We start from the raw sequence: 19492 nt of genomic DNA, 5'->3' as shown, positions 1-19492 counted from the left end.
TTGAATCAGTAATCAAAAATCTCCCGACTGTGCTCACTGTGGCAGCACGTATACTAAAATTGGAACGATATAGAGAAGATTGGCATGGTCCCTGCACAAGGATGACACACAGATTCATGAAGGATCTTGTGTTTTTAGGGACAGAAGGTAGTATACAGGTTCCCGGGGTAGGGAGCAAGGCAATGGGGATTAATGCCAAATGAGTATATGGTTTCTGTTTAGGGTGAAGAGGAAGTTCTAGTAATAGCTGGTGGTGAGGGCTCTGAAACAATATGAATGTGATTAATCCCATTGAATGGTATACTTGGGAAGGTTTGGGGTGTGAAGATTTGTGGTGTATATACTTTCCACAGTTAAAAAAAAATAAAGGAAGAGAAACTAAAGAGAGAATGACAATTAAATGCAATACATGATACTGGATGGGATCTAAAATAGAGGAGATAAGTCTCAAAGGACATTACTGGAACATAAGAAAAATTGGAATAGAGAATGTAGGCTTTAAATCAACATTACATTTCTTGAACTTGATAACTGCACTTAAGGTGGTTTCATAACTAAATATGCTTGTTCGCAGGAAACGTTCATGTGCAAAGAAGATGATGCATCCAACCTGCTTTCAAAATGTTCGGAAAATGATAGATAGAATGATATGGCAAAGGTGGCAAAATGTTGAAATTGGTGGATCTGTGTATCTAGGGAGATGGGTGGGGATATGTTGAGGTTCTTTGTATGGGGTTTGTATTATTTTTGCAACTGTACTGTAAGTTTGAAATGATTTCAAAAGAAAAAGAAAAAAAAACTAGATTGGAGGGTTTCAGAGCATAACTTTAAATTTCCCAACAAAGAAAAGCCCAGGACCAGAGAGAGCCTCACTTATGAACTTTACCAAACATTCCAAAGGCAATGAGCACAAATCCTGCTCAAACTCTTCCAAAAAATGAAGAAGACGAAACACTAATGAATTCTGTATAAAGAATACAGATGCAAAAATCCTTAACAAAATACTAGCAAACTGAACCCAACACCACATTTAAAATATTATAACAATGATCAAGTGAGATTTCGCACAGGTAGGCAAGGCTCCAAATTAGAAAATCAATCCATACAATACACCACATCAAAAGAATGAAGGAAAAACCCATGTGATCATCTCAATTGACACAAAAAGGTCATTTGACAAAATCTAGTCCCCCCTTCTTAACAAAAACACTTGAAAAACTTAGAATAGAGTGAAGCTTCCTCAAAGTGATAAAGGGCACACATGAAAGACCCATTGCTAGCATCATATTCAATAGTGAAAGACCAAAAGCTTTCCCTCTAAGATCTGGAACAAGACAAGCATGCCCACTGTCACCACTGTTGTTCAGTGCTGAACTGGAAGTTCTAGCCAGAGCAACTAGGCAAGAAAAAGAAATGAAAGGCATACAAATTGGAAAGGAAGAAGCGGAATGCTCCCTATCTGCAGATGACGTGATCCTATATACAGAAAGTCCTGAAACATCCACAACAAAGTTACCAGAGCTAATCAATGAATTTAGCAAAGTGACAGGATACAAGATCAATGTGCAAAAATCAATAGTGTTTCTGTATACTACTAATAAATAATCTGAAGAGGAAATCCAGGGAAAAAATACCATTTACAATAGCAACAGAATGTCCTCCAATTATTTAGATCTTTGATTTCTTTTTAACAATATATGGTAGTTCTCTGTATTTAAGTCCTTTATAGCCTTGGTTAAATTTATAACTAGATAATTTATTCTTTTAGTTGCCATTGTTTCGCTGATGCAGCAGTGGGTGTGGTCTCACTGACATGAAATATTTAGAATAAGCAAATTCATATAGTCAAAAACTAGAATATAGGTTACCGTGGGGCTGTGGAGGGGCCAGGGAATGAGGAATCAATGCTTAATTAGTACAGGGTTTCTATCTGGGTTGATGGAAAAGTTTTGGTAATGGACGGAGGTGATGGTAGCACAACATTGTGAATGTAATTAATGCTGAATTATATATTCGAATGTGATTAAAAGGGGAAATTTGGATATATATATAAAAGTAGAATAATTTTTTTAAAAATAGGACTGTGCAACATAAACAGTGAACCTAACGTAAAGTATGGACTATAGCTAATAATATCATCATAAAAATATTGCTTCAATTGTAATAAAGATACCACACTGGCGCAAAGCATTAATAGGGAAAACTGTGTCTGTAAGGGGACTGAATATGGGAATACTATTTTTTACATGATTTTTGTGTGAAACTACAATTTCTCTAATAAAAACTAATGAAAAAAAAGAAAAGACCTAACAACCCCTCCCCCAAAAAACCAAAAAACCCAAGGTGTTAAAACACACACACACACACACACACACACACACACACACACACACACACACACATGCACACACGATTCCTGTTCTGGGTTTTGGCCTTTCCCTTAGCTTCACCCTGCCTCCCTACCACCACCGTGTCCCTCTTAGAGATAACAAATAATAAGGAAACATCTTTCACAGCCACATTAAATGCAAGAAAGTGATTTATCTTATTTTCCTTAGTTTTTTTTTTTTTTTAGATGACTTTTAAAAATCATGCAATGCATGTAGGTGAGATCACTGAAATCAGAAGGTTTTAGGCCAGGCCTTCCTGAAGGGTTTGGTTGTGCTGCTGAAAGTGGGCTGAGTCGTCTGGCAAGGCCGTCATTTGAACCTTTTCCTGAGCGTATCAGTCCCAGCTGCCCTGAGTTCCTTGCGTGCGTGTGAGGCATCAGCGGGAACTGGTTAAAAAGAAAAAGAAAAAGACTGAAGCCCGAGTGTGCCTCTCTTTGCTTCAATGATGTATCCTATTAATAAGGCTCATCTATCAAATCCACTGAGTTTTAACTCTAAATCCCATTCCCTTCCTTTTTTCCTACATTTTTTTCTTTTCCTTCTTTCTTATCTCTTATTTCTCTTAAAAAATTGCGTTAGTAACAGGAATTAATATTTTGTGTGGCTTAACTATATTTCAGGTCATCAGATTGTTTGCCTACTTCCTTGAGATACTTTGTGCTACTGCTTTAAAAAGATTAACTTAAAAAACAGTGGGCATTACGTCTTTGGTAAAAATTTGAATTATTCTAATGGGAATTATTATATTTAATTAGTATGTGTCATTAGTAATGAATTAATAAATGTCACCTGTTCTTTCTACTCTTGTAATGCCTTTTCTGCATTAACATTTACCTTGAATCAGTTCCTATAAATAAGCTGCTGGTTGGAGAGAAGGTGTTAATTTTCTTCCTAGTGACTTCCACTGATTAACCTTTTGGCTTGCTCTGTTGTCTAGCCTTGCAGGGAAAAGATACTATATACCATCATTATTTTTAAAAGAAATATATAGGGGGTGCAAGGGTAGTTCAGTGGTAGAATTCCCGCCTGCCATGTGGGAGACCCAGGTTCGATTCCTGGCCCATGCACTCCCTTAAAAAACAAACAAAAACAAACAAATAAAAAATATTCAACAAATGGTGCTGCAAAAACAGGATACTCACACAAAGAAAGAATTAAATGTGACCCCTGCCATGCAGCATACAAAAAAAAAAAAGAAGAAAGAAATATATGTAACTATAGGACTGTACAACACAAACTGTGAACCCAAATGTACACTATGGACTATAGTTACTAGAACAATTATAATAATATTCTTTCATCAATTGTAACAGAGGTACCACACTAATGCAAGGTGTTAATACTATGGAGGGGGTATATGGGAAATCTGCATTTTCTATATGATTTTTCTATAAACCTTCAAGTTCTCTAATAAAAATTATATTAAAAAGCCAGTAGATGTTAATAAAAATGTTAGTTTAAAAAAAAAAGTCATGATAACCAAGTGAAATACTCAATCCTGGATTTGATCCTGTATAGGGGAAAAAAAATTGTTCGTGTGCTACCAGACAGCAGACTTAGGACCAGTGGGTGGACAGTCTAGAAAAGTAGACTTTCCTCAATTTAAGACACAACTAACAACCAGAGATGTACAAAAATGAAATGAACCACCATGAAAGACAATGAGCCATTTTCCACTGGGGTATGCAGATGTCGAGGATTACTTTTCCAGAATATAGCAGAAGGCATTCTGCATCTAGTAGGGCCACTGGGATTCCTCCCAACCCTATGATTTGAGGCTGCCACCTCCTTCTGTTGTAACTTTGGGCTTGTATGTTGTGGGAATTACTTAACTGCTGGTCCATTGGGAAGTTACTGGAGGCTCCATGCCACTACCAGTGCCTGGGCTCTGCAAAAACCCCCAAACTTCTGGGCTCTGCAAAACCCCTAAATCTCTAGCTGGCACTACTTGCACTTCCTGAGAACCTCTGGTAGTTTTGTTCCTTCTCTCTGGTTTTGTTCTGAGATTTCTTTCTCATCTTTTCCAGAAGGAAAGAGACTGTGTTTCTTTTGACCCAAAGTTAACAGCCAACAAAGATTCTTTTGCACTGGGTTTATGGAGGGCTTGAGGACATCTCAGCAAGGCAGTATACACCCTCCTTTTAGCTGGTACCTGACTCAACGTTACAGCCAGCAAGGTCATTGACAGCATTCAGTGCCACGTGGCATTTCCACTTTGTTCTCACTTTCCTACAAGTGCCCAGTGTATCAAGCCAGAGACACATCTTGCCCAAGTTCAGGGTGTGTAAGATATGCTTCTCCTGATTTGGGAATCTACTCCTTTCTACCCCCAAAACGTGGGTACTTTGCATGAGCTGGGGCGTTGCATGTTTTATTTAATACTGATAACACAATTCTACAAGGTACAGAAGAGAAAATGGAGGCAAAGAGAAGTTAGGTAACTTGCTCAGGGTCACACAGTTGCCAGCTGGAAGGACTGAATCCCAGATGATCTAAGTCCAGAGCCTGTGTACTTAACCACTGGACTATAATTGAGTGCTTAATATATGCCTGACAACATCTTTTTTTTAAATAATTTTTTATTAATTAAAAAAATTACAAGAAATGCAAACATCCTTAATATATGTTCATTCTGCTCTACATATATAATCAGTAATCCACAATATCATCACATAGTTGCATATTCATCATCATAATCATTTTTTAGAACATTTGCATCAATTCAGAAAAAGAAATAAAAAGACAACAGAAAAATATAACAAACAGAAAAAGAAAAAAAGAATTTTACATACCAACCCCCTTACCCTTCCCTTTCATTGATCATTAGCATTTCAAACTGAATTTATTTTAACATTTGTTTCCCCTATTATTTATTTTTATTCCATATGTTCTACTCATCTGTTGAGAAGGTAGATAAAAGGAGCATCAGACACAAGGTTTTCACAATCACACAGTCACACTGTGAAAGCTATATCATTATACAATCATCATCAAGAAACATGGCTACTGGAACACAGCTCTACATTTTCAGGCAGTTCCCTCCAGCCTCTCCATTACATCTTGAACAACAAGGTGATATCTACTTAATGCATAAGAATAACCTCCAGGATAACCTCTGGACTCTGTTTGGAATCTCTCAGCCATTGACATTTAGTCTCATTTCACTCTTCCCCCTTTGGTCGAGAAGGTTCTCTCAGTCTCTTGATGTTAATTCTCAGCTCATTCTAGGGTTTTTCTCAGTCCCTTGATGCTGAGTCTCAGCTCATTCTAGGTTTTCTGTCCCACGTTGCCAGGAGTCATGTCCCACATAGACAAGTCTGCTTGCTGTGTTGGCTGGAGACAGAGGCCACATCTGAGCAACAAAAGAGGTTCTCTTAGGGGTGACTCTTAGGCCTAATTTTAAGTAGGCTAGACCTATCCCCTATGGGGTTAAGTTTCATATGAACAAACCCCAAGACTGGGGGCTCAGCCTATAGCTTTAGTTGTCCACACTGCTTGTGAGAATATCAATAATTCAACTTGGGGAGGTTGAATTTTTCCCCGTTCTCACCATTCTTTGCAAATACTTTTCCACTCAGTGATCAAATCACTCTGGGATTCATCAGGACATCACTCTGGGCAAACCAATAAAATCTAATGTCCTACCCAAGGTTCCATATACTTATGTTGTTCAACCAACTATCTACATAAGTTATATTAGGAGATGCACTAGTCAAAATATAAATTTTGTACCAAATAGACATTTTTTGATTAAGTCTCACACATAAGTTGAAATTTTAAATTATTAATTACCGTCTATTTTCAGCACCCTGCTGTAATGACCTTCCTTTGTTCTTCCTCTTGCAAAAACATTTTAAAATTTGTACATTTAGTCATTATCATTATACACTCTAGGCATTCCTAGATTACACCATCTCAATCTTTATTGTCTATCTTTCTTTATGATTTCATTTATGCCCCAGCCCTCCTCCCTCTATCATTCTCACATTCAGCTTCATTCAGCGTTTTAACGTAATTGTATTACAGTTAGGTAGTTTTGTGCTGTCCATTTCTGAGTTTTTATATTCAGTCCTGTTGCACAATCTGTATCCCTTCAGCTCCAGTTACCCAATATCTTACCCAATTTCTATCTCCTGATGGTCACTGTTACCAACTAAATATTCCCAGTATATTCACTAATGTCAGTTCATATCAGTGAGACCATACAGTATTTGTCCTTTTGTTTTTGGCTAATCACACTCAGCATAATGTCCTTAAGGTCCATCCATGTTGTTACATACTTCATAACTTTATTCTGTCTTACAGCTGCACAATATTCCATCGTATGTATATGCCACAGTTTGTTTAGCCACCCATCTGTTGATGGACATTTTGGCTGTTTCCATCTCTTGGTAATTGTAAATAATGCTGCTATAAACATTGGTGTGCAAATGATGGACATTTTGGCTGTTTCCATCTCTTGGTAATTGTAAATAATGCTGCTATAAACATTGGTGTGCAAATGTCCATTTGTGTCCTTGCTCTCATGTCCTTTGAGTAGAGACAAAATATAGATGGGTCTTGTTTTTTAATCCATTCTGCCAGTCTATGTCTTTTGATTGGGAAGTTTAATCCATTAACATTTAGTGTTAATACTGCATGGGTAGTACTTTCTTCTACCATTTTGCCTTTTGGATTTTATCTGTCATATCTAATTTTCCTTCTTTTTCCTTTACTCATAGTTTTCCTTTCTACACTCTTCTGCACACCTCTCTCTTCTGTCTTCGTATCTGTCTCTAGTGCTCCCTTTAGTATTTCTTGCAGAGCTGGTCTCTTGGTCACAAATTTTATCAGTGATTTTTTTTGTCTGAAAATGTTTTAATTTCTCCCTCATTTTTGAAGGACAATTTTGCTGGATATAGAATTCTTGGCTGGCAGTTTTTCTCTTTTAATAATTTAAATATATCATCCCGCTGTCTCCTCGCTTCCATAGTTTCTGCTGAGAAATCTATGCATAGTGTTATCGGGCTCCCCTTGTATGTGATGGATTGCTTTTCTCTTGCTGCTTTCAAGATCCTCTCTTTCTCTTTGACCTCTGACATTGTGATTAGTAAGTGTCTTGGAGTACTTCTATTTGGATCTATTCTCTTTGGGGTAAGCTGCACTTCTTGGATCTGTAATTTTAAGTCTTTCATAAGAGTTGGGAAATTTTCAGTGATAATTTCCTCCATTAGTTTTTCTCCTCCTTTTCCCTTCTCTTCTCCTTCTGGGAGACCCACAACACGTATATTCGTGCATTTCATATTGTCTTTCAATTCCCTGAGTCCCTGCTCATATTTTTCCATTTTTTTCCCTATAGTTTCTGTTTCTTGTCGGATTTCAGATGTTCCATTCTCCAGTTTTGAAATCCTATGTTCTGTCTCTTGAAATCTACCATTGTAGGTTTCCATTGTTTTTTTCATCTCTTCTACTGTGTCTTTCATTCCCAAAAGTTCTGTGATTTGTTTTTTTAGATTTTCAATTTCTTCCTTTTGTTCCTTCCTTGCCTTCTTTATATCCTCCCTCAATTCATTGATTTGGTTTTTGATAAGGTTTCCCATGTCTGTTTGTACATTCTGAATTAATTGTTTCAGCTCCTGTAGATCATTTGAATTGTTGGTTTGTTCCTTTGACTGGGCCATAGCTTCAGTTTTCCTAGTGTGATTTGTTATTTTTTGCTGGCTTCTAGGCATTACCTTATTACCTAGGCATTAAGGCAAACTAATTGCCTTAATTAAGGCAAACTAATTGCCTTAATTAGTTTATTCTGGAGATTGCTTTCACTTCTTTTATCTAGGGTTTTCTTTCTGGGTGAATCTGTTGTCTATCTGTTCTTTGACATTCCGTTCAGCTTTATCTGGACCTTTAGCATAAGTTTTGTTTAACAGAGGAGAATTTTTCAGTTCTTGTTTTCTTGTTTCTTGCCCTGCTTGTGTGGTGCCTTTCCCCCTCACACACTTAGGAGGGTCTACTTAGATATTATAGACCCCAGCCAGATTTTCCCAGACCAGACTGGCATCCTATCAGGAGGAAAGAGTCACCTGTGTCGGTTTTCCTTGAGGGTGAGACCCAGCAGGTTGAAAGACTTTCCTGTGAAATCTCTGGACTCTGTTTTTCTTATCCTGCTCAGTATGTGGCACTTGTCTGCCTGCAGGTCCCACCAGCATAAGATGATGTGGTACCATTAACTTTGGCAGACTCTCCCTGCTGGGGGTGTGGTGGAGACAGAGGAGAGGTTGTAGGCTGGTTTTAATGGCTTCAAATTACCAAGCCCTGGTGTCTGAATTCCTTGATGGAGGGATTCCACCTGGGTGGGCCTTCACCCCTCCCCTGGGGAAGGCACAGGCTCCAGATAAGCCCCCAAAAGAGCTCACTTCTGCCTATGCCTGGGGCAGTTGCAGCCTGAAAAGTCCTGCCGCTGTATCCAGAGGCAGTCAAGCCTTTGTAGATACACAGCCACAAAAACCTCTGTTTCCTTCTTTTTTTCCCCCCCTTTTTCTATCAGTCCTACCCCCTTGGCACCGGGGCAAAAATGAGCAACCTCCGCTTTGATCAGGTTCACTTAAGCTGGAGCCTATTTTTAGTAGTCAGAATTTGTTAATTAGTTCCACAGTTGGCATTTGATTGTGCCCAGTCCCTGCTGCTGGTAAAGTCCTTTCCTTTCCCCTCTGGGAAGCGGCCTGTGGGGGAGGGGTGCTGGCCGCCGCAGCTTTGGGAACTCACGGTTCTGGGGGGTGCTTTTGCAGCCAGTCCAGCTGGTCCAGACTGGGGTACGCTGTGTGTCTGGTCACTATCGTGGCTCCGGAAGCTGTTCCGTACTGTTTCTGGTTATTTAGTAGTTGTTCTGGAGGACAAACTATAATGCGCACATTGTTAAGCTGCCATCTTGACCCAGAAGTCCCCCATTTAGCTTTTTTTAATCCTCAAACATTTCATGGTTTCTGTTCACTCATCATTCATCATAACTAAGTGAGAATAGGAGAAGGGAAAGTAAAATCAGAATCATAATCCCCTTGGTGAGACTGACCAAGGCAACTCATTTCTCACTGACAGTGAGGGGATGAGCCTGGGGTCACCATCTGGCCACTTGAGCCAAGGCTCCATGTCACAGCCCCTCTGCCCAGATGCCTTTGGAGAGAGTGGAAAGGTGGGATGTGGCAGCTTGTCCTCGGGCATCTGTTTTAGCTAAGTGCACTCTCCCTAGGCTTATTTTTTGCAGATTATCCAACTGTGCCCTGTTCCCCTGTGTGGTGTTATGAAGACCCCCAGGGCTAGAGAAAAGGTCAGGGAATTCCCTCAGCTGAGCCACCCAATGAGGGTTGTGTGCTTTGGCTGCTGCTGCTACTTTGCAGGAGGAGCCAGCAGGAAGCAACGCTCCTGCCCTCCACACCCTCTCGCCCTGGCAGTCTCCACCAGTGTCTAAATTGTTTCTTCATAAAATGACTAGAGAGTTCTCTTTAAGTAGTATATTCTGTAGCAGTGTTTTCTGATGGATGCAATGTCCTCCACCTCCTAAAAGACTGCACTTGTCTCTTTCTGACAAATTTGGGGCAAAGTCCCAAAAACTTACTTTTCAGAAATAGAAAAACCAATAACCAAATTTATCTGGAAGGGCAGTGTGCCCCGAATCACTAAAAATATCCTGAGAAAGAAAAACAAAGTCAGAGGTCTTACACTGCCTGACTTTAAGGCGTATTACGAAGCTACAGTGGTCAAAACAGCATGGTACTGGCAAAAAGACAGATATACTGACCAATGGGATTGAATAGAGTGTTCAGATATAGATCCTCTCATTTATGCACGGTTGATCTTTGATAAGGCAGTCAAGCCAACTCACCTGATACATAACAGTCTCTTCAATAAATGGTGCCTAGAGAGCTGGATATCCACATGCAAAAGAATGAAAGGATCCATATCTCACACCTCATACAAAGATGAACTCAAAATGGATCAAAGACATAAACATTGGACCTAAGACCATAAAACTTTTAGAAGAAAATGTAGGTAAATATCTTATAAAACTTGTGATAGGAGGTGGTTTCCTAGATTGTACACCCAAAGTTTGAGCAATGAAGAAAGAAATAGATAAATGGGAACTCCTCAAAATTAAACACTTTTGTGCATCAAAGAACTTTGTCAAGAAAATAAAAAGACAGCCTACACAATGGGAGATAATATTTGAAACACCATATCAGATAAGGGTCTATAAAGAGGATATGTAAAGAGATTGTTGAACTCAACAACAAAAAGACAAACAACCCAACTACAAAATGGGCAAAAAACATGAACAGACACTTCTCAGAAGAGGAAATACAAATGGCTAAAAGGCACATGAAAAGATGCTCAACTTCCCTGGCTATTAGGGAAATGCAAATCAAAACCACAATGAGATATCATCTCACACCCACCAGAATGGCCATTATCAATAAAATAGAAACTACAAGTGCTGGAGAGGATGTGGAGAAAGAGGCACACTTATCCACTGTTGGTGGGAATGTCAAATCATACAACTGCTGTGGAAGGCAGTTTGGGCATTCCTCAGGAAGCTGACTATAGAACTGTCACATGATCCGGCCATATCATTGCTAGTTGTCTATTCAGAGGACATGAGGGCAAGAACACAGACATTTGCACACCAATGTTTACAGCAACGTTATTTACAATTGCCAAGAGATGGAAATGGCCCAAATGTCCATCAACAGATGAGTGGCTAAACAAGCTGTAGTAAATACATACAATGGAATATTATGTAGCTGTAAGACAGAATAAAGTCATGAAACATGTAACAATGTGGATGGACCTTGAGGACATTTTGCTGAATGAGATTAGCCAGAAACAAAAGGATAAATACAGTATGGTCTCACTGATATGAACTAACATTAGTGAATGAACTTGGAGAATTTCAGCTAAGAACAGAGACCATCAGGAGATAGAATTAGGGTAGCTATTGGGTAATTGGAGCTGAAGGGATACAGATTGTGCAACAGGACTGATCATAAAAATTCAGAAATGGATAGCACAATACTACCTAACTGTAATATAATAATGTTAGTACACTGAATGAAACTGAATGTGAGAATGATAGAGGGAGGAGGGCTGGGGGCACAAATGAAATCAGAAGGAAACATAGACAATAAAGACTGAGATGGTATAATCTAGAAATGCCTGGAGTGGTCAAGATAGTGACTAAATGTACAAATTAAAAAATGTTTTTGCATGAGGAAGAATAAAGGAATGTCAATATTGCCGGGTGTTGGAAATAGATGGTCATTCATATTTTAAGACTTTAACTTATGTGTGAGACTAAAGCAAAAAAATGCTTATTTGGCACAAATTTATATTTTGACTAGTGCATTTCCTAATATAATTTATGTGGACAGGTTAACATGAAACCTTGAGTAGGGCATGAGATTTTGTAGGTTTGTCCAGAGTGATGCCCCAATAAATCCTAAAGTGATTTGAACAGTGAACAGAAAAGTATTTGCAAAGTCCCTTTGGAGAAATGGTGAGAAAGGGGGAAAATTCAACTTCTCCATGTGGAGAATTCCTGATATTCTCACAAGCAGTGGAGCCAACCAAAGCAATTGGCCTAGTCCTCAATCTTGTCAGTTGTTCATATGAAACTTATCCCTGCAAAGGATAGGCTAAGCCTACTTAAAATCAGGCCTAAATTGAATAATGATTGAATAATGATACAGATTTCACAATGTGACTGTGCGATTGTGAAAACCTTGTGCCCGATGTTCCTTTTATCTACCTTGTCAACAGACGAGTAGAACATATGGAATAAAAATAAATAATAGGGCGAACAAATGTTAAAATAAATTTAGTTTGATATGCTAGTGATCAAGGAAAGTGAGGGGTAAGGGGTATGGTATGTATAATTTTTTTTTCTATTTTTGTTTTATTTCTTTTTCTGTTGTCTTTTTATTTCTTTTTCTGAATTGATGCAAATGTTCTATCACATGTAACTATGTGATAATATTGTGAACTACTGATTATATATGTAGAACGGAATGATCACATGTTAATGTTTTTGTTCGTTTGTTAATTTTTTTAAATTAATAAATAAATAAATTAAAAAAAAATTAGGCCTAAGAGTTCTAAGAAATGATCATGGTGATACATATACAACCATGTGATGATATTGTGAGCCATTGATTGTATACCAAGTATGGAATGCTCATATGTTAAGAATGTTTCTGTTTGTATGTGGTTTTGTTGTGTCAATTAAAAAAAACTCTTCTGAATTGAAAAAAAAAAATTAGGCCTAAGAGTCACCCCCAAAGAACCTCTTTTGTTGCTCAGATGTGGCCTCTCTCTCAGTCAACATCACAAGCAAACTCACTGCTCTCTCCTCTCTACATGGGACATTACTCCCAGGGGTGTAAACCTTCCTGGCAATGTTGGACAGAAATCCTAGGATGAGCTGGGACTCAGTATCAAGGAAATGAGAAAACCTTCTCAACCAAAAGGGGGAAGAGAAAAATGAGACAAAATAAAGTGCCAATGGCTGAGAGATTTCAAACAGAGTCAAGAGGTTATCCTGGAGGTTATTCTTATGCATTATATAGATATCACCTTTTTAGTTAAGGAATATTGGAAAGGCTGGAGGAAAGTGCCTGAAACTGTAGAGCTGTGTTCTAGTAGCCATGTTTCTTGAAGATGATTGTATAATGATATAGCTTTCACAAGTGTTACTGTGTGATTGTGAAAGCCTTGTGTTTGATGCTCCTTTTATCTACGGTACGGACAGTTAAGTAAAACATATGGATTAAAAATAAATAAATATAAATAAATAAATAATGGGGGGAACAAATGTTAAAATAAACTTAGATTGAAATGCTAGTGATCAATGAAAGGGAGTGGTAAGGGGTATAGAAAAAAATAGGGGAAACAAGGGCTAAAATATATTGGGTAGATGGAAATACTAGCAATCAATGAGAAGTAAGGGTAAGGAGTATGGTATATATGAGTTTTTTTCCTCTTTTCTTTTTATTTCTTTTTCTGAATTCATGCAAATGTTTCAAGAAATAATCATGGTGATGAATATACAACTATGTGATGATATTGTGAGTTATTGATTAATACCAAAAATGGAATGATCATATGGTAAGAATGTTCATGTTTCTCTGTTGGCTTATTTAAAAATATTTTTTTTTAATTGGGGGCGAAGGTCATTAGTGGTTTCCTTATGTTTATGAGTTTAAAAAGGAGAATTTGATTGTTAAATGGAAAAGGCAAGGGTCAGAGAAGTTTTCACAGTATAAAAATCCACGTGAAAGGGGAAGGTTTAGAATAGGTCATCAGTTTCTGCAGGACATGTATGTAAGAAGTCAGTATCCGGATGGTGCCTGGGAATTGGAAAACTTCTCAGTTACATGTGCCAGGCATTTAACCAATCAGTTAATTGAAAGGCACTTGCCTGTGCAGACGGACACAGAAATAAATTCAAATTATGCTGTGGAGAAGGAAGCAGAATTGTCTCTGAGTACTTGTCATAGATGAAAGGTGAAACGGTAAATTGATCTTTGATGCTCAAGGCATTTTAAGAATTTTGTAAGTCCCAGGAACTCCTACTTTTAATATATCAAATATTTTAAAATGTACTCACATTCTACATTAAATGTAATTTTACTCTGTAAATTTGAAAGGAGCTTTATAATGTTGCTTTGGATATTATTTGGCTATGAGTAATATTTAATTTACAATCGGCTACAATCTCTCAGGAGTCACTGTCCCTATTCAGGAATTCTTATGAAATGAGAAAATCTAACACACACCTTGTTTTCAAATGGAATGAATGTTCTAACTGCTAGATTTACCGTTGAAAGAAGAGGACAATGTTATGTTTTAGTCACGCTTCATTAAGCACATATTAATTTTTATTATACTCTTCTTTTTGCACTGGAGCCAATAATTTATTTTCTGGTCTCAAATAATTTTGTAGGCCCTTGGTAAGCTTACAGGTTTTGCATCCTACAAGATAAAATGGCCCTGTTGATACCTATTCCCCACCTCTTCTTCTGGAACATTTATCCCACGGTAGGCGGGTGCCCAGTGTTCTTCCACTCCCTCTAACTCCCAACCTCTCCCCAGTCCCCCGAAGTGCCTCATGCTCAATCCTCTCCTCCTTTATTCTTACAACTTCCTTTTCTCACCTTTCTTTGGCACCTACAAAAATTTCCCATAACATCATAGCTCTCCACACTCTGGGCTCTGCTAATGTGCTAATGCCCTAAAAGGTTAATGAGCCCCCATCCAGGCAACATGCTTGCCTCTTTTCACGGTAACATTTTAAATGGGCCTTTTTGGAGAAACAATATTTGAGGTCAAAGGACTCTTTCTAATGGTGTGAACTTAGGGCTACTTGTAGGATACATTTCTGGGTAGGTACAAAATCCTTTGAGAGTAAATTTCAAGGAGTCCTTTTCCTGGGGAGATAACATATGTAATATATAGCCATGACATAGAGTAGAAAGCACTATTAGGGAAGAATAGATAAAAGGTCGAGAGAACTCACAGTAAAGAATTTGCTTCCAGCTGCAGGAATCAGGGGAGCCTTCCTAGAGATGACATTTGCATTGAATCCTGAAGGGTGAGTAGGATTTGAGTGGCATTTTGGAGGCCTCCTGCTCCTGGCTCCTTCTGTCCTGACCAGCCAGCTCTGCATCAGTAACTCCAGCAGAGGGCAGGCCAAACAAAGCTGGCAAGGAAAGTCCTTTATTTTAGCCAAGACTCGCGTTGGTCTTGGCACACCCTGAACTGTCTAGAGACGTCTCTCGGCTAATTAAGGGAAAGTCCTCTCTGTGTGGGTTTAAAAGTCATTTCTCCCATGTTTGGGCTCCAGATTTACCCCTTTGCTTTGCCCGGCATTGGTACTGAGTTTGCATTTTCCATCGGTTTCCACCTGGTCTGGAGGAGTCCGAAGCCTGGTGCCACCTCTCCCGGTGCCACTTCTCCTTGAGAGCTACAAAAGCCAGGCCAGGCAGATAGAGTGGCCCAGGCTGGGGGAGGGGAGAGGCACACGAAGCATTCAGCTTTTCCACCCTGTCCCCACCCCACTGTCCCCCTTCTCCTGACAGATGTGCAAGCCAGGGTAAGGGCTGCTACTTGAAGTGTCCCTCTGATGAAACAAAGGCTCATGTGCAAATGAACTACTAAGGAAATATTCCCAGGGAAATCCTATAAGGGAGCGGGGAAAGCAGACTAGGGAAGGAGAAACCTGATCGTGTGGAGAGCTCTGAAATATAACTTGTGGCACAGAGTTTGTCCCACACCCAGCAAAGGAATGGGGATCTCGTACCTCTGCAGCAATCAGTCATTGACTGTGACTGCCCTAGGGGCGTGTAAACTCCCAGGCACTTCCAGCTCTTGGTGCATCTGACTGAAGTGGCTCCAGCAGCCCGTGTTTTATCCTTTAAAGGTGGTTGTCAATATGAACTCTGAGGAGCAGACACAGAAGCTGGTAGCTGGGGATCTGAGGGCCTCTGGTGCAGCACTGACAGCATTACTTCCAAGGCCACTTCTCTCTATCCAGGCTCCCTGGGACTAGAGGAGCCGCCTCTGGGAAGAGCCTATGAAGATTCAGAGCCCTCTTCTCTCCCCACCAGCACAGGATCTTCTCTCCCCACCTTCTCAGGATCCCAGCACACCCTCGTTGCTCACATCAGTCCCCTTATCTCTCCTACACCTTCTCCTCAAAATGTGACCCTCAGAGTTCCCTAGTCTCAGTTAATTGCCAATAAAGCAAGCCCCATGGATATGTGAATGGCAGAGAAAGCTCCAAAAGGCATTACATTTTACCCAGGTAAAAAGAGTAAGTTCTTTGAGGGCAAGGGCTGTCTCTTATTCATCTTTGAGGCCATCGGATAGAGTGAATTTCACTGACCTTCAGCATCAGACCAACCAGAAGTGCTTGTTAAAAATAACAGCCTCCCCCACACCTCTCTCCAACTGCCCCTGCCCCATCCCCACAAAAGGGGTCTGTAAATCTGCTTTTACCACAAGGGATTGTGATGCTCATTAAAGGAGAACAGCTGCACAAACACTGGCGGGGCAGGGGGTTCCTCCAGAGAACTTCGGAAATATTAACCTCGTGGCCAACTCCCTCATCTCCATCAAGCCACCTCTCACCTTCTCAAGAGGCCCTACTCCACCCTACCCCCAGCACCTCCAGCCCCAGTAACTGCTTCACTTTTCTTTTTACCATAGCATTTATTACCTTATTTGTAATTTATGTTACTTACGGCCTTTCCCAGTGTTCCCTCTAGGACGTAAACTCCATGAACTCAGAGATTTGGTTGCCTTGAGTGTTGTACTCCAGGGCCTGGAATATAATATCTGCTCCTTGTAGGCGTTTGAGAAATATGTGTTGCATAAATGAAGTATTTCTGTGAAGAAACATCCATGTAGCTGAAGACCAAGATTATTACAAATGAACTTTCAACTTCTAAGCTTCTTACGTCACAGGTTCTGTGTTGGTAGCTCCCAGGGTCCTCCTCAGGTTCAGTGATTAAAATCAACAGAGAAAACACCCATGGGCAAAGTCCTGGAGAAACCAGGGGCAAGCTTCCAGGTGTCCCCTCCTTCCCAGTGGAGTCACGCGGGAATGTGCCTAGTCCTTCCAGCGAGACCATGACTCAACACGTGCAAATTATTGCCCACCAAGGAAATGCTCACCTAAGCCGTGGTGTTCAGAGATTGGGGGGGGGGGGGGTATCAGTTGCAAAAGCATGCAGTACCCACCTAACTGATCTTAGCTACTCAGACTGCATCCTCCAAGACGTGAGACTGATAGAGGTGACTTGGGGTTGTAGGTATAAAGACAGGTGTTCACCCTAAGTCCCATTGTTCACAGAAATTATTTGATCAAACTCTTGCAAACTCTTGGCTTGGCCCAAAGCCTCATGTTCTAGTTTGCTAACTGCCAGAATGTGATATGCCAGAAACTCATCAGCTTTTAAAAAGGGGACTTTAATAAGTTGCTAGTTTACAGCTTAATGCCGAGAAAATGTCCTAATTAAAACAAGTCTATAGATTCCTGGACCATGCACTCCCCCAACACAAAAAAAATTATAAAACAAGTCTGTAGAAATGTCCAATCTAAGGCATCCAGGGTAAGATACCTTGATTTACGAAGGCTGATGAAGTTCAGGGATTCTCTCTCAAGTGGAAAGGCACATGGCGAACATGGTGTCATCTGCTAGCTTCCTCTCCAGCTCCCTGGGAGGCGTTTTCCTTCATCATCTCCAAAAGTCGCTGGCTGGTGGACTCTCTGCTTCATGGTTCTGCAGCGCTCTCCTCTCTCAGAATCTCCTGGCTTTCTCTCTCATCATTCTCTAGCTTTTTCCAAAGTGCTTCTTCTTTTAGAGGACACCACTAAAACCAATCAAGACCCACCTGGAATGGGTGGAGACACACCTCCACCTAATCAGGTTTAATACCCACACTGATTGAGTCACATCTCCAAGGAGATAAGCTAATTAAAGTTTCCAGCATATAGTGCTGAATAAGGATTAGAAGAAACGGCTGCCTTTATAAAATGGGATTAAGATTAAAACATGACTTTTCCAAGGTACATAAATCCTTTCAAACTGGCACACTTCAGGAAAGCAATTATTCTTATCAGACAGGATATTACCAGGGCTCAGAGACTGGCTCTCAAGAGTTGGTCAAGGGCTACTCCTGAAGACAGGCTTTCTTTGCAGTGTGCAGGGTTTCAGCCAACCAGGCCTGCAGGGTTAACCCTTTCCTGCACTGACGCCAGTAAGCAGACTCTCAACATGAGACAACTGGGCCTGTAATTAATATACAAATTCATTCATCTGTAACCTAATCTATTCAATGTTGACTTGACTCCTCTCCAGATACCACTGTACCTAGTTAGGATGTATTTGCAGGCTAACTCTGCCTCAAGGTTGGGCCATATGTTCATTTAACAAAAAGTTAATGAGGGTGGGCCAAGTGGCTCAGCAGGCAGGAATGCTTGCCTGCGATGCCAGAGAACCTGGGTTCGATTACCGGTGACTGCCCATGTAAAAAAAAAAAGAAAAGAAAAAAATTTAATGAGCACCTACTGTATGGTAGATACTGTGCCTTCCTGGGGATGTGGAAATGAACACACCAGAAATGGTCCCTACCTTCCAGACGGCCACGCCCTGGTCTAGTCTAGTTCCAGGCCAGCTCTTGTGCTTTGCCATGTAAAGGACTCTCCTGAGATAGCAATCTATTTCAAGGGCAGACAGGGGAAGGGCGACCTGTGGAGTCAGCTCTGTCCTTTGATCTTGTGGGAAGCAGATCCCTGAGACCTCCCTGCGGCTCATCCGAGGCACTTGAGATTTGTCTGGAACAAGGTGACCTTTGGAGATAAAGGGAAGCCGAGGAAGGTCAGTGCTGTGTCCATATTTATTTTTTGAAGTCATGTATCATCTACTATGTGCCAGGTGGTGTTCCAGACACTTCACTGATAATAACTTGTGATGACCCCAAGGCCCTAGTGGCTGCTTCTGGTGCACTCCTGATGCTCTGGGGCTGCATGTCCCAGGGCAGGTGGCAGAATGTCACGGCCCTGCCCCGGAGCCCCTTCCAGCTTGAGTGCCTGCTGACTCTCATGCCCACTGACTTAGCCCTCTGATCCCAGACTTAGGTCCTTCCTGGCACCTCCCTAACCGGTCCCTTCCCTTGTGTTCTTAGGCACCTCCTTTCTTTTGCAAACACACTCCCCTGTATTCTTGAATTTTTCTGCTAATACTCCTGGCACTTTGTATTCATGAAAGCCCAGCTTTCCCCAGGTTATCCAGGGACCCAGCTCAGGTAAGCAATGAGAGTCAGTCTGAGAATCAGTCTTGGTCAGAAACAAGGATGGAAACAGGAGTTCAAGAAGAAACACCCAAGAGCCGATCAAGAGACCCCAGATTCACATTTCAGCAGGGAGAAGAGAAAAGGAAGCCTAAACCTTGTAGCAAGGGATGATGAGCTGAGGGGTTGGTGGAAAGAACCATAGGAGTTGGAAAACCCAGAGTGCTGTTAGCACCTGAGGCTCCTTTGTGCCTATTTGAAAAAGGTTCACTTTCCTCCAACCC

General features: G+C 40.5%; 2 non-coding genes across 2 annotated transcripts; both read left to right on the top strand.

The window, feature by feature from the left end:
• Nucleotides 1-29: 29 nt before the first annotated feature.
• Nucleotides 30-136, top strand: LOC143642963 (U6 spliceosomal RNA). Its single transcript, XR_013156021.1, has one exon. It is a non-coding gene; the product is annotated as a U6 spliceosomal RNA (small nuclear RNA).
• A 3250-nt stretch (nt 137-3386) lies between these two features.
• Nucleotides 3387-3457, top strand: TRNAG-GCC (transfer RNA glycine (anticodon GCC)). Its single transcript has one exon. It is a non-coding gene; the product is annotated as a tRNA-Gly (tRNA).
• Nucleotides 3458-19492: the final 16035 nt, after the last annotated feature.

This window comes from Tamandua tetradactyla, chromosome 7, assembly GCF_023851605.1.
Source record: "Tamandua tetradactyla isolate mTamTet1 chromosome 7, mTamTet1.pri, whole genome shotgun sequence".
Lineage (NCBI taxonomy): Eukaryota > Metazoa > Chordata > Mammalia > Pilosa > Myrmecophagidae > Tamandua > Tamandua tetradactyla.
This window is presented reverse-complemented; position numbering and strand designations above follow the sequence as displayed.